The following is a 14,103-nucleotide window of genomic DNA, read 5'->3' as shown; positions in this document are numbered from 1 at the left end:
GCCAGAAGCACAGTAGAGGTGGAATTGGTACAGAACAAAGTATTTCGTCTAAATATATCTGCTCCCCAATGCAGGACACACAGGGAGAGAGTGGGGGAGGATGGCAGGCCTGCAGTTTGGGGAGCACCTGCAGACAGGCCCACAGCCACTGGCCCTGGCAGAAGGAGTCCACCCCCCCTCAGGCCCAGGTCAGGGGTGGGCCTGGGTGGGCTTCCCAAAGGATTCCCACTGCCTGGTCTCCCACTGAAAAGCTGCCACCTTGAATGTGGGCCATGCACAAACCAGGCCAGCGAGGAGGGAGGGGACACAGAGGAGGGCCTGGGGGAGGGGACACCAGAGGGCTCCAGTGTGTGTGTGCGTGTGCGTGTGTGTGTGCGTGTGTTTTGAGGGGCTCATGACAGAGCATAACAACAGTAGCTGCTTTTTCTTGAGCACCTCCTATGTGCTGGGCCCTGTCCTAGGTACTTTAACACACAGAACCTCACTGAACCCTCACACCAAGCCTCCAAGGCAGGCAGTGACACTGTTCTCCCATGGGGACAGATGGGGAAACTGAGGCTCAAAGAGGTTTCTGTGATCTGCTCAAGGCCACTCAGCTGGTGAGGAGAGCCAGGACTCAACTCGGGCCAACCCTCCGAGTCGGCTCACTTCCTCCTGCGGTGGCCACTCTAGGGCGGTCGGCCTGTGGCTCCAAAAAGCCTCCCGGGGCCCTTGGGACGGAGGCAGTGGCCACCTTCCCGCTCAGTTTGCTCTTTCGATTAAAAACAGAACCAGAAACAAACGTGTGCATTAAGATGGCTGCACATAAATACTCACTGCTATTAACACCGCATTTTTACACAGGCACCGAAACCCCACAGGGCGGGAGCCTGCCCTCCCCACCCTCGCCCGCTCTGACCCTGGGCAGGACGGAGCAGTGGGTAAGAGTGTGGGTCCTGAGGGCGCCAGGCTGGTCTCAGAGTGACCTTAGGAGTGTCACGCCCCCTCTTCGTGCCTCACCTGGGCCCAGAGTCACTGGGGGTGCTGGGGAGACGGATGACGCCCAGGTCTGGCCCAGACCTCACTGAAACCGCCAGCATCGCTCCCATCACCCTATCGATGACGAGTCTGAGCCGGATTCCCTCAAAGCGGCTTCTGGAGATAGACTGTGCGTGTGTGAGAAAGAGATCTAAATGCCCATTTCTGTTTAAGCCGCTCAGTTCTGGGGTAATTGGTTATGCATCAATAGGTAACGAACACAGAAGGTGAGCCTTGAGATGGGGAGACGGAGGGAGCGGCCAGGGCTCCGGAGGGGGAGCTGCACCGTGACCCAGGCTGGGGCTGCTTCCACTGGCGGCCCCCCGTCTGTCCAGGGGTCCTCTCTCCCAACCTCGGCTTCTCTGTTTCAGACAGAAGAGCAGACCGGAAATAACTCGTCTGACCCACAGAGCTTACCCTGTGCCACACAAAGCTAAAGGCCTTCACATACTAGTTTGCATTAGATTCTCACAGCAGCCCTTCAAGAGGTGAATATTACTATTCCCAGTGCCTAGGACAATGCCTGGCACATAGCTGATATTTGTATTAGTCAGTGTGGACTAGGCTGAAGTGACAAACAGACCCCAAAATTTCAGGGGCCTAAAGAAGGAGAAATATATTCCTTTCCAACAGCTGGCTTCTCAGATTGGCAAAAAAAAAAAAAAAAAGCTCTGGTGGGCCCACAAGCTAAAATAAGGTAACCAACCAGCCAACTTCCCACTTGCTCAGCCCCTGAGCACCTCACGGCACCCCAGATGGGCCTGGGAGGGAAGGAATGAGGGGCCACAATGGGACGTCAACCTGGCTCTTGTCTGAGACACCTGCCACGTGACCCGGCCCTCTGTGGGAAAGGAACTGGAGGGGCACGTGCTGTACTCTAGCCACTGGGCTCAGCAGACACTCGTGAGCTGTGTACCCACTGTGTGCTAGGCCTCAGCCTGGTCCTGCCTGGAGGGGCCCCTGCCTAGTGGCGGAGCAGACACTAAGTGGACCTCACAGTGGGCCTCTGGAGTCTGGGCGAGGTGACTCCGTGGGATGAGAGGGCAGATCTCCTGGGGGCGCGGGGGGGAGCGGAGGCTGAGCTCAGTAGTAAATAGCAAATAGGAATTATTGAGCGAAGACTTTGAGGAAGGCCTTTCCAGTCACAGGGAACAGTAAATGCAGAGGCTGGGGCCAGAGACATGGTGTGCCCTGGGAGTCCCAAGTCATTCAGCTGAGCTGCAGGTGAGGGCATGATGGGGGCAGGGTGGGCTGCAGGAATACACCGAGGCAGGTGACAGAGGCATCAACTGTTCCAGGCTCTGGGCCATGACAGGGTGTGGAGGGGTCAGGTGTGGTTTCTGTATCAGTCACTTTGCCTGCATGTAGAGGGTATAAAAACTGAAGCCAAGAGACACCTGAGAGGGGGAGGTGGGTGGGAAGGAACCCAATTTCTGCTTTGTAGCCAAACCCCAGACCCACCCCAAGGGCTGCAGGCACAACGCTGCCTCCCCATCAGCCCCCAGGAATGGCCTTGTCATTTATCAAACCCACCCTGGCCAGTGGTTCCTGGCGCTTCAGGGCTGCTGGCCGTGAGGTGCCCCTGCCCACCACCGTCCCACTCCAGGCTGCCCACTGCCCTGGCCCCTGCCTATCCAGCATCAGCAGAGTTTGGCGACACACTGATCAGCAGAGGTCAGTTGGCTCCGCAGGCAGGCAGACAGCTAACCCTCCCAGCCAGTGCCGGGAAGGCTTGGGCGTGACCGGCCAGGAGAGCGCTGGGAGTCTGCCTGCTCTGGAACCTTCTGGGGCTCCAGTTCTTTCAGGGGAAGCACCGCGCAGGGAGAGCTGAGAGGCTGTGAAGAGGAGCCCATCTCCACACTGACTCGCTGCAGGAGCCCAGGCAAGTCGCTTAAATGCCCTGAGTTGGACCCAGTGATGGCCAAGGCCTCTGCAGCCACAGCCAGGGCGGGCCCTCCAGAAACCCCTCGGTGAGCAGATCCACATTCAGCCAGGACCCCAGCCCACCTGGGCAGGCTGCCGCGCCTCTGAGCCTCCGTTTCCTCACGCATCAGCAGCCCATCTGTAGCCCCGCAGCCTGGGTCCTCCTCAGGCCCAGCCCCTCCTCCTCTCTGCAGGCTCAGACCCTCACACTCCCTAGGCCACCCCAGCCCAGGCCCTCGGCCAGGCTGTTCCACCCAGCTAGCTCCTTCTCACTCTCATGTCTCAGCTCCAGGGTCCCCTCCTGGGGCAGCCTTCCCCGGCCCCCGGCTGGTCAGGTCTGTACTTCCCAGTGGTGGCAACAGCTGTCACTGAGGTGGGTTTACAGTCATCCTTAGTGTTTATGGCATGACTGCCAGCCTCCCCAGAGGCTTGTGGCTTCACAGGCACCAGGGGCTCGTTCACTGAGCTATGCCCAGCACCGGCTCTAGACCCACAGCAGTCACCTACGTGTTTGTTGAATGATACTTAGAAAGAGAGAAAGGGAAGGTAATGATAATATCTGCCTCCCAGTGTTGAGAGGATCTGACAGTCTACAAAAGGCCTGGCCTCAGTGGGGGCAATGTCACATACACACATATAAACACACATGCCTCCCACTTCCCACATACACACATACCCATACACATACCATGTACACCCCCACCTACACACATATAAACACACATACCCCCCCACACCACATACACAAATACATACACCACACATACACATAAACATACATGTACCACATATATACCACATACCCCCACACATACAAACATACATACCCACACATATCAGATATATACACACTACATACACACATATACACACCAAATATATACCACATGTACACATAAACACATACACCACACACATACCACTAATACCACATACAAATACACACTCCCCACATATACATATACCTCATGCCATATACACATAACACACAACCACACACACATGCACAAATACACCCCTCCTCCACACACACATACACAAACAGGGGTGGGAAAGGGCCCAGGGCGGCCCTACCTCCCTGTCCACGCTGCACTCGCCCAGAGTCCCTGGTGAACCAGATACACAGGGTCAGATGCATAGACAGGCAGAGGGCCTGGCCTCACGGCAGCCAAGACCACAGGCTACCCAGAGCCAACCAGCCTCTGCCCGGCCCAGCTGTCCCTGGAAGGCCTCACACAGTCCCAGTCCTCCAGGAATCTCTCACACCCCAAAGGTGGCAGGTTCCCCAGAGGAGAGGCAGGCGTGAGATGCTGACACCTTCTCGCCTGCCTTCACACCTTGGCTTTGAGGATGGGAGCTGGAGGTCGGTGAGAGGCTCAGAAAATTCCCAGCAGAGCCAGTGAGGGCCCAGAGATGGGCAGGGGCAGCCACAACCCCTCACTCCACACCTACTGCACAGATGGGGAAACCGAGACCCAGAGAGAGAACGGGGAGGCTCACAGACCTCTCTGGGGCCTGCTTTCCCACCTGGATGCCTGAGTCACACAGACCTGAGTTCAAATCCTCACTCCAGCACCCACCAGTGTACAGCCTGTTTCCCAGATAGCAGATGAGGATGATCCCAGCACCTTGCTCCCTCACTGCAGGTGCACACATGGAGAGCACATGCGGGCCAGGGCCCTGGAGCTAACCCCAATCCCATGTCTGGACTACAGCCCTGTCCCTCCAACAGCAGTCACAGGTAACCCCCTCAGAGCCACCACCGCACAGCTGCCCCGTCGGCTCAGAATCCCGAAGCCCATCGCTCACGGGACACCGTGCCCAGAAAAGGCAGGCAGCCATGCCAGGGTCACACAGCGAGGCCCGGCGCGCTGAGACTAGAACTTGGGCCCCGTTCAGCTGAGCCTCAACCCTGAGTCTCCCACCACCCAAGTGGATCTGGCAGAGCCGAGGAGGTGCCAGGGCTTGGCAGCAGCCCGGGGAGGGAGGCAGCAGGCAGGCAGCTGGGGGTGGTGGGAAGAACCTTTCTTCCCCTGTCTTTAGCAAACCCGAATCCCGTCTCCAAGCTGCGCTCCAGAGCCCTGGGTTGCTGCGTCACGTCACGCAGTCAGCCTGCAGTGGGCGGAAGGAAAGGCTCCCTCCCTCTGGCTAGGGCTGGGGGGACAGGGAGAGGTGGGAGGCCAGGCAGAGGGTCAGGGGTGAGGACCACGAGGGCTCCCTGCACCACCCAGACAGAAGCCCAGCTCCATTCCCCGCTAGAGTCACCCTGGAGACCTAACCCCAGCACCCCAACAAATAGATGGAGACCAGGATGCCCAGAGAGATGCTGACACTCAGTCGGGGACACAGCAGCAAACCAGTTCACCACCCTCCTTCCAGTCCCCATCTCCTGGGACCACCTCCCTCAGTGCCGGCTCATCTGTCACGACAGAAAGAAAAACACCCGGACCCAGAGGTCAAGTTCTCGCTCCCCAGCCCTGGTACCTGGTGGCACAGAGCACCCCTCAGCCCTGCACAGTCACAAGCACCTTGCTGGGTGTGGTTCTGAGCCCCTGTTGTGTGCACGGTGTTAGGTACACAGCAGGTACTCGATACAGGGTGCTGTGGTTTATTTATACTCCAGGATGCCTGCCCCATTTCTACTACCAAAGACAGAACCTGCCCACATGATGTATTTTTTAAAGATGACCCTTCACACACCAAAGGTCGCTTTAGCCATTTCTGAAGCAAACTCCGAGACGGGCTCCTGCGCAGACTTCTTCACTGAGGGAGGGAAGACAACCACCGCGTTCCCGTGGCTGGGTCCTGGGGCTGCTGTGTGTGCGTGTGTGTGCGTGTGCGTGTGCGTGTGTGTGTGTGTGTGTGGTCTGTCCCTTCACAGAATGGTTCCAGAGACCAAGCATTTGGTTCTCCCTCTGTACTGCAGGCGTGGTCACTTCTCAGCACCCATGTCACCTCCCCTTCCCCCCGCCAGGAAGCCTGCACGATGGGCCAGCTGCCAGAACTGTGGGTGAGGAGAGGAGCTGGGAGAGGCCACAGCTCTCCTCTTTCTAAAATCCCCACCGGGACCTCGGGCTGGGCCTGGGAGGTGGGCCACCGACGAGTGCCCACTGACATGCAGGGACACTCCTGAGGCCACTCTCTCAGGCCAGGCTGACCTCCAGCGTGTGTCCAGGTTCACCGAGCCGGGATCCGGGTCTGCATTTGATTCTCAGGGGCCTGACGCCCACCTTCCAGCCCCACCATCACTTCTGTTGAACAAGTGGGAATTCCAGAATCTCCAGGACTAAGACCAGACCCTAAACATAACCGGCTTGGATTTGCATTCTGGTGCTGCCACCTCGCCACCCGTGGGCCTTGGACAGCTTACGACAGCTCTCTGTGCCCCAGTGACCGCATCTGCAAAATGGGGATCATATCCGTAGGGCGTGATGGGACTAAAGGAGAGGCTGGATTTAAGGTGCTGAGAGCTGACGCTCACGAAATAAAGGGCCCAGCAATGTGCAAATCCTGGCAGATGGTCAGGTCAATGATGCTCTATTGAATGAATGGATGTTAGCCAAGGACACTGTTGTTATTATTATTATCATCAACACCAGCAGGGATCCCCAAGCCTGGTTTTGCGACCAGCCCTAGTGAAGGGTGTAGCAAAATTCTCCAAACAAAATTTGCTTCCATTCATTTTGGGTTTTTGAAAAGGCCACGTCAGACAACTCGGCAGGGAGGAGGCGGCATTGCGAAACCCGGCACAGAGGGATCCAGGGACCCACTCATCGGCTCATGAAATGATGTATGATCAGTGAGCAAGAGGGCCCTGCCCGCTGGCACCCCCAGGGACCCAGTGGCAGGGGCTCCTGCGCTGCGGGTTTAACCCCCCTCCTCTGAGTGACCTTGGGCAGCCGCCCACTGCTCCGAGCCTCAGTTTCCTCATCTGTCAAATGGAGACACTATCCCTTTTCATTCCTACCCTGGGAGTAGCTAGAAGATGTGGGGATGAAATCTGTTCTGCAAACTTGTAGAGTGCTGCACACACCCTCCAGGCCTCAGTCCTGGCCTGGGTCACCGTGGAGGGGGTGTAGGAGCAGAACACACCATACACCACAACAAAAGAAAGCCTAGTCGTGTGAGTCCTCGAGGGGCCTCCACAAGAGTGTGATGAAGTGGGTGGTGGGCTGCCCTGGGCCACGCACAGGAAGCCTTTCCTGGGTGGTAGCCTTTCCCAATAAAGGTGCAGGGAGAGTTTACATAGGGGGCACTCCCTCCCACCCTGCCAGCCCCTGCACCCTCCTCCCCCCCACAGGGCTTTCTGTTGGAATGTCTCTTCCTCGTCAGCCCCGATGACCCATGCCTCCGAAGCTAACACACGCTGCCCTTCAAAGCCCTCCAAAGCCACTAGAGCAAACCAAGCCTGCCCTGTGACAGCCCCTCGCATGCCCAAAGGGGAGCAGGGCCTCGAGGACTCCCTTCCTGGGCTGTCAGGACCCATGTCAGCTCCCTCCCTCCCCCAGCAGGGCACACAGAGGGCTCCTCTGAGATCACTGGGTCCAAGCCTTCAGGTGGTCAACTGCATCCAGAGAGGGGACATGCTTCATCCAGGGCGGGGGTGGGGAACATTGGGCCCGCAGGCCATATAAGGCCTGCAGAATCATTTGGCCTGATCCCACCAAGGCATTACATGTTTGACCAAACAAAGCAGGCTAATTTTTAAGTTGATAATTTTGTACGGCCCATGAATGATGTTATAAATATCCAATGGCCCTTGGCAGAAAAAGGGTTCCCCACCCCAGATCCAGGGGCACAGAACAGCAGGGTTCCTGGCACAGACTGGATGCCCACCATGATGGCACACTGTCCTCCTCCATGACCAGTCTCCCTATGGCCGGCTCTGGAGGGCCTCCTCCTAAATGGACATGTGACCCATCATCCCCAAGCCTGCCTCACCCTGGGCTGCCTCCCTGCCTTTGCCAAGGCCATCCTCTCAGCCAGCAGTGCCCTTCCCCGCCATTCTCCATCGACCCAAATCCCTCCAACCCTCCAAAATCCACTCCAGATCCCCTGCCGTCCTCCAGGAAGCACTTCCACAGGTCCAAACTCGTGGCCCCTTCCCAGCACTGGGACGCACCAGCCTCCTTCACTGGGAGGGGCCAGGCAAGGTGACTACAGTTTACGGACAGGGCCCCCTGGGTTTGACTCTGTGTCCCCAGGCCTGGCATACAGCCGGGCACTGAGAGCCCTGGTGGCCTAAAGAAGAAATTGAAGACTAGGAAATGGAGGGTTGACCAGCTGGTGACCTAGTGAATGAAAGAACAAATGAACAAGTAAGCAGGTGATGATGTGAGCAAATGAACCGTTGCAGGAATAAATGCCCGACTAGTTGGTCACTGACACCTCCTCCCCAAAACACAGGGTCCTGCCCACATGTGGCCCCCCATACTGTTCTAAAGCATCTGGGGTCCCACAAACACACTGGGATTTTAGAAGCCATGAGCTTATAACTTTCACAGAAGTCAGCCAAATGCCTCCGGATTTGTAGACCCAGGTGAAGGCCAGGGACCCATGGGAATGGTCACATTGGCAGCTGGGGTTGGCCAAGGCTTCTGCCCTACCCCCAAGCCCTCAACTTAGTCTGGCCCAGACCATGTTCGTCCATTTATTTAGCCAAGACGAATGGACTGAGGGCGACGGAAGAACCAAGACTGGTCCTCAGCGCCAGGGGAATGACCTGAAGAGGTGGCCCTGCCTCTCCCCACACTAACCACACCAAGAAGCATCCAATAATGAGTGGTGACTGGGAAGTGAAGGCAGAGGCCTCAGGGGCTGTGAAGGTGGTGACAGGGACACAACCCGGCCTGGGTATCAAGGAAGGTTTTCTTCTGGAAATGATAGCTAAGGTGAGACTTGGATGATGAGTAGTAGTTAAGTAGGTAAATGCAGGTCAGGGTGGGATGTTCAGGCAGAGGAACCAGCACGTGCAAAGACTGAGGCTGGAGGGAACATGGCCTGTCCCAGGAACTGCAAGCAGGTCAGGGGAACAGGAGCCAAAGAGGGAGGAGAGGGGGGTACAAGATGTGGCTACACAGGTGGCTAGTGGGGGAGGAGGCTGAGCTTCATCCTAGGAGCTGTAGGCATTTATTTGGTATCTTCTGTGTGCTTAAAAAAAAAAAAAAATCTGCACTCAAGATTTTATTAATTCAGCCCTAGCCGGTTTGGCTCAGTGGATAGAGCATTGGCCTGCGGGCTGAAGGGTCCCAGGTTCGATTCCAGTCAAGGGCACATGCCCGAGTTGCAGGCTTGATCCCCACTAGGGGGCGTGCAGGAGGCAGCCAATCAATGATTCCCTCTCATCATTGATGTTTCTATCTCTCTCTCCCTCTCCCTTCCTCTCTGAAATCAATAAAAAATATATCTTAAAACGATTCTATTAATTCACATTTCAGAATGTTTAAGTGGAAGTGTTTAAATGTACTTAGCCAGATAATGCTATTTTTAATGTTTTTTTGAGTGAATGAATGAATCTATCAATCACAGATGAATGAAAGGATAGAGACCACCTGCTTCCTGTCACATAAAGTACCCAACACAATTCCTCAGAGCCTCCCATCATGTAGAGATGCTGACATTTATAAAGCAAATGGCCCATAAACCACACAAGAACCTAACAAGATACCAGTGGGTGCCCCTGGTGCGTCCAATATGTCACTGAGTCTTTCGAAAGGTCTACAGTACAGTTTATCCTTAGTTCCCGAGTGCTGCATGGCCTCTTCAAAAACACCAACTCCACTGTCAGGCACAGCCAGGGCACAGCCCTCAAACTTGCAGCTCCTTCTCAATGCTGCCCTGGGTCCCACACAATTCAGCCACCAGGCCCACTCTGCCCCACACTTTCCCCCTAATCTGGCCCTAATGCCTGTCCCGAATGCCCAGCACAGACTGCCTCCCACACAAAACAGGGGCTCCTTGAGAGTGGGGACCGCATCCAGCCATCACATGTCCCCAGCACCCAGCACAGGCCTAGCCTGGGCTCTGATGGATGAATGAGGGGAGGTGCTATGGACATCACACACAGGCACACTGGCAGAAGTTGAGCTGCTGTCTCTCGCTCCAGGAGGACCCAGGAGCCCTGGCGCACCCCTGCCACAGTGCAGGCACACGTGCACACGCACCTGCCCCATGTGCACAGCAGTGTCCCCAGGAGCTGCTGGGAACATACTCAGCATCTGCTGCTAACTGGACAACAGCCAGCTCCAGGGCCTGGTTGTGGCTCCCAACACTCCAGCCACCCATCGGCCACTCAGCTCTGCGGCCGCACCCAGCTCTGCTGCTCACAGCCGTCTGGCTCAGGCCGCTTGGGCCACCCTGGGACCAGGCAGCCCACAGTCCCCTCTGTGGGACAGAAAGTGGGCACCTCCAACAGCCACTTTCCGAGATGGTCTCATACAACCTCCAGCTGGGCAGAAGCATAGCTCCTCCCACAGGTGAAGGCACAGAGGCAGAGAGCCTGGACCCAGGGAACTGGGCGGGGAGGGGAGGTGCCGCGGCAGAGGCAGGCCAGCACAGCCTCCCTTGGGCTGGGGACTGCAGCCCCCTCCCCCTCTGTCATTTCCACTAGCAGGCAGGGGGGTGCAGGAACCCTTCCCCCATGAGGGCTGCCTTCGGAGCTTGAGGCTTCCCCTCTTCCGGCCCCCTCGTTCACCCTCTCGCCCCAACAACTGGCCTTCGCCAACCCATCACCCCTTCCGGCATTTCATTTCCCCCATAACATCAACAGTCCCTGGCAGCCCCGCTGCAGCACAGGCAGCGGAGGAAGGATGGGAGAAGGGAGAGGAATGGTAAGGATGGAGGAGGATCGGAGGAGGTAGGTTGGTCCAAAGAGGCCAGGGGACATCACATGTCCAGATAGCACATGTCCCCTCTCAGAAGGCACATCTGGGCCCAGCTGTCCTCTCTGGCCACCTGGTCCACCTGCCATCCGCTCTGAACGCGAACCCCTTTTACCACGGGGGGCGGGGGAGCCGCACGTGGGGGCCTCCCATAGCCATGTGAGCAACCCTCCCGCCCAGTCCAGGTGCTCAGGTCAGTTCGGCGCCTCCTGAGGACCTAACGGGGAGGGGGCCCTATGCAGCGCCGGAGGGGTGGAGGTTGCCCTCGCCCCCTCCCCAGATGCCAGGTCCCGGGAAAAAGCTTGGGAAGGGGGTACGCCTGCTGGGCAGGCTCCGGGACTACCGCGGTGGGATGGAGGCGGCGGGGCTGCATGGAGGAATGGCCCCGCGCTGGCCGGGCTCCCTCTCCTTAGCTCCAAGGGTGGTGGGCCATGCAGAGGGGTCTGCCTCATCCCTTGGCCGCCCTGCAGATCGAGGGCCGGGCTTCCCAGCTTTGGCAGTCCCTTGACATGGGGAGTTGGGGGGAATAGGAGCTGGAATGGGAGGGGGGGCGGGGTCTGGCCCTGAGAGGGGGTTCCGGGCCCCAGCGCCACCGCCCCCTCATTTGAGGGTCCACGGAGACCTAGACTGGGGAGATCCTTCCCAGAGAAGGGGGCTTCCCAGCCGCAGAGCTGCCCCCGCGGATTAGGGGCTCAGCAGACAAAACTGCTGGGGGCGGGGAGGGGGGGCTTTTCTGCGCCAGTGTCACCCCTCGGCTTAGGGAGGTCTATCCTGGAAAAGAACCAGGTGTTGGGGTCTTGCGGAGGGACGGGGCGCACCAGCCTCAGAAAGGGTTTCAGGGCCACCGCGCGCCACCCCCGCGCCCTCACCTGCGCCCGGCGCCTCGGCTGCCTTAGGCCCGCTGGCCGCTGCGCTGCGCCGCCGCCTCTCGGTCCACTCGCAGGTCCGCCCGCCTAGGCCCCGGTCCCGGCCCGTGGGCGCCCCATGCCTCTCCTCTGGCCGGCGCGGCGCCCCAGATGCGGCTGCGGGAGGAGGAGCCGCACGCCCTGGCTCCCCGAGAGCAGCGGGGAGGGGGGGTGGGGGGAGGCGGGGAGAAGCGCGCGGGGGAGGGGGCTGCGTGGCTGCGCCCAAAACCAGGCGTGGATTCGGCCACTGGCTTGGGGCTGGTGATGGGAGGGGGGCGGGCGCTGTTTCTGGCGCTCACCTCCACTCATGTCCCGCTACCCTGGGGGAGGGGAAGGGTCTCCGTAGCCAGCGCAGCTTAGTCGCTAACAGGAAGGGCAGTTAGAGATCCTCCGTCCACTGCCCAGAGAGTGTAGGCTACTGGCACAAGGTCACACAGCAGGGCTGCGGGAGTGCAGAAGCCTGGAGCCCTAGGCTACAGAGCGGGTGAGGAGGAACCTTTGTTGACGATGGCTGGCCCACGGAGGAGGGAAACTGAGGCCCGTACTGGAAGAAACGGGCCCGGGACACATGTGCAAGCCAGGAGGGCACTGGGATTTGAACTTGGGGCTCCTGCCTCTGGGAACTTGTGCCCCCCTCCTGGTGACCCGTTTCCTGCAGAACCTTCTCCCAGGTGCCTTCTTGTCTATGGCACCAGAGGAGTTAAAAACCCCTGGAGTCAGATGGAACTGGGCTGAGTACCCACTCTACCTCTCCTGGGGCTCTGAGATCGTGGACTACAGACTGACTCTCCTGAGCCCCAGATTTTTCCATCTGTAAAATGTGGACAACACTAGTATAACCTCCCAAACTTGGGGTTGAGGAACCAAAGAGAATGGATGCAAGCTCCTTGCTGGTACCTGGCATACAGTAGGTGTCAAATGAATGTGCTCCCACACTCCCTGGCTCCCACACACAGCCATCTCCCAAGAATGCCAGTTGAATGCAAATTGAGTCACACAGTGTTGAAGGATGGCATTGAAGTGTCCTCAGAGCCCCTTTTCAACCAGCCTCATCTACACGTGCCCACCCTGCCCACATTCCTCATCTCAGAAATGTCTGTTCCAGTGCTTCTCTGCCTTTCCCTGTGTCTGCAATGCCCTCCCATCTCTACCAGACAAACTCCTATTCATCCATCAAGGCCCAGGGCAATTGGTTGCATATTCTAGCTGCTCCCTCACGGTCCATCACTGCTTCCCTTCATCATTTCCAATGCCTGGTCTAGGTTTGTCTCTGTCTTTGTGGGCCCTGACACGTATGGTGAGAGGATGTCACTCAGAGGAGATGCTACCATAAGGACCAACATTGCCCAAGAGAGTTCCCTGGAGGAGGTGGGGCTTCAGCAGGGCCTGGAAGGAAAGGTGGGTTTGGAGTTCTGGGGGGAAGGGGGGGGGGGAGAGTATATGGCTGTCGTTTGGGCAAGGCATCAGTAGGTAGAAGAATGAACTGCCTGAAGCAGGTTAGAAGACCTTGTCATCTGAGCTGGGAGCCACCGAGAGCCAAGGGCTGAAGAGCGACCTGCTAATATAAGGTCAGGTCAAAATGAGCAGGCTTTGCCTCAAGAATACCTCACACAAGGCCCCAGGAGACACGTACAAAGATGTTGATGGCAACATCATTTGTAATAGTGAAACACCGAACACAGCCTGACTGTCCATTATCTGGAGACCGGATACATAGGGAAGCATTCAGACAACGGAAAGCTCTCCACACCATAATCCTCAAAACAGCTGAATTCAAGCCACATGCATGCACATAGGATAAATCTCAAAAACACACTGTTCATTCATCTTGTGAAAATTCTAAGTTGTCATCTGAGTACTCTTTGTATGAACTTCATACTTCAATACAGTTTTTAAAAATAAAAAAATGTATTTTTGGATTAAAAAACCAAGTTGCAGAAGAAAACACAGTTTGATGGCAGCTGTATATAAAGTTTGAAAACATCTATACTAATAAAAGGGTAATATGCTGATCAGACCAGGAGACCTTCCAGGAGACCTTCTGGACATCCTTCCAGACAAAGTCATGGTAGCAGGGCAGAGGTGGTTAGGAGTGATCAGGCTGGTGGGGGGGGGGAATTGGGGGCAATTGGGGGTGTTCAGGCTGGAAGGCAGAGTCATTAGGGGCGATCAGGCAGGCAGGCAGCTGAGTGGTTAGGAGCCAGCAGTCCCGGATTGTGAGAGGGATGTTTGACTGCTGGTTTAGGCCCGATACCACAGGAATCGGGCCTAAACCAGCAGTCGGACATCCCCCAAGGGGTCCCAGATTGGAGAGGATGCAGGCCGGGCTGAGGGACACCCCCACCCCCACGCACAAATTTCGTGCACTGGGCCACTGA

At 57.4% G+C, this 14,103-nt stretch overlaps 1 protein-coding gene across 2 annotated transcripts in view; it reads right to left on the bottom strand.

The window, feature by feature from the left end:
- DLGAP4 (DLG associated protein 4) overlaps positions 1–11,832 on the bottom strand; it is a 178,862-nt gene extending 167,030 nt beyond the window's left edge. Inside the window, exon 1 of one of the 2 annotated variants that reach the window (XM_059706047.1) lies at positions 11,690–11,832. The gene's annotated coding sequence lies outside the window, so the exon portion shown is untranslated. The remainder of the gene's footprint in view (positions 1–11,689) is intronic. The other variant, XM_059706046.1, reaches the window with a different exon arrangement.
- Between the last annotated feature and the right edge of the window lie 2,271 nt (positions 11,833–14,103).

This window comes from Myotis daubentonii, chromosome 8 (assembly GCF_963259705.1).
Source record: "Myotis daubentonii chromosome 8, mMyoDau2.1, whole genome shotgun sequence".
Lineage (NCBI taxonomy): Eukaryota > Metazoa > Chordata > Mammalia > Chiroptera > Vespertilionidae > Myotis > Myotis daubentonii.
The sequence above is the reverse complement of the archived record's forward strand: the minus strand, read 5'-3'. Positions and strand labels throughout refer to the sequence as shown.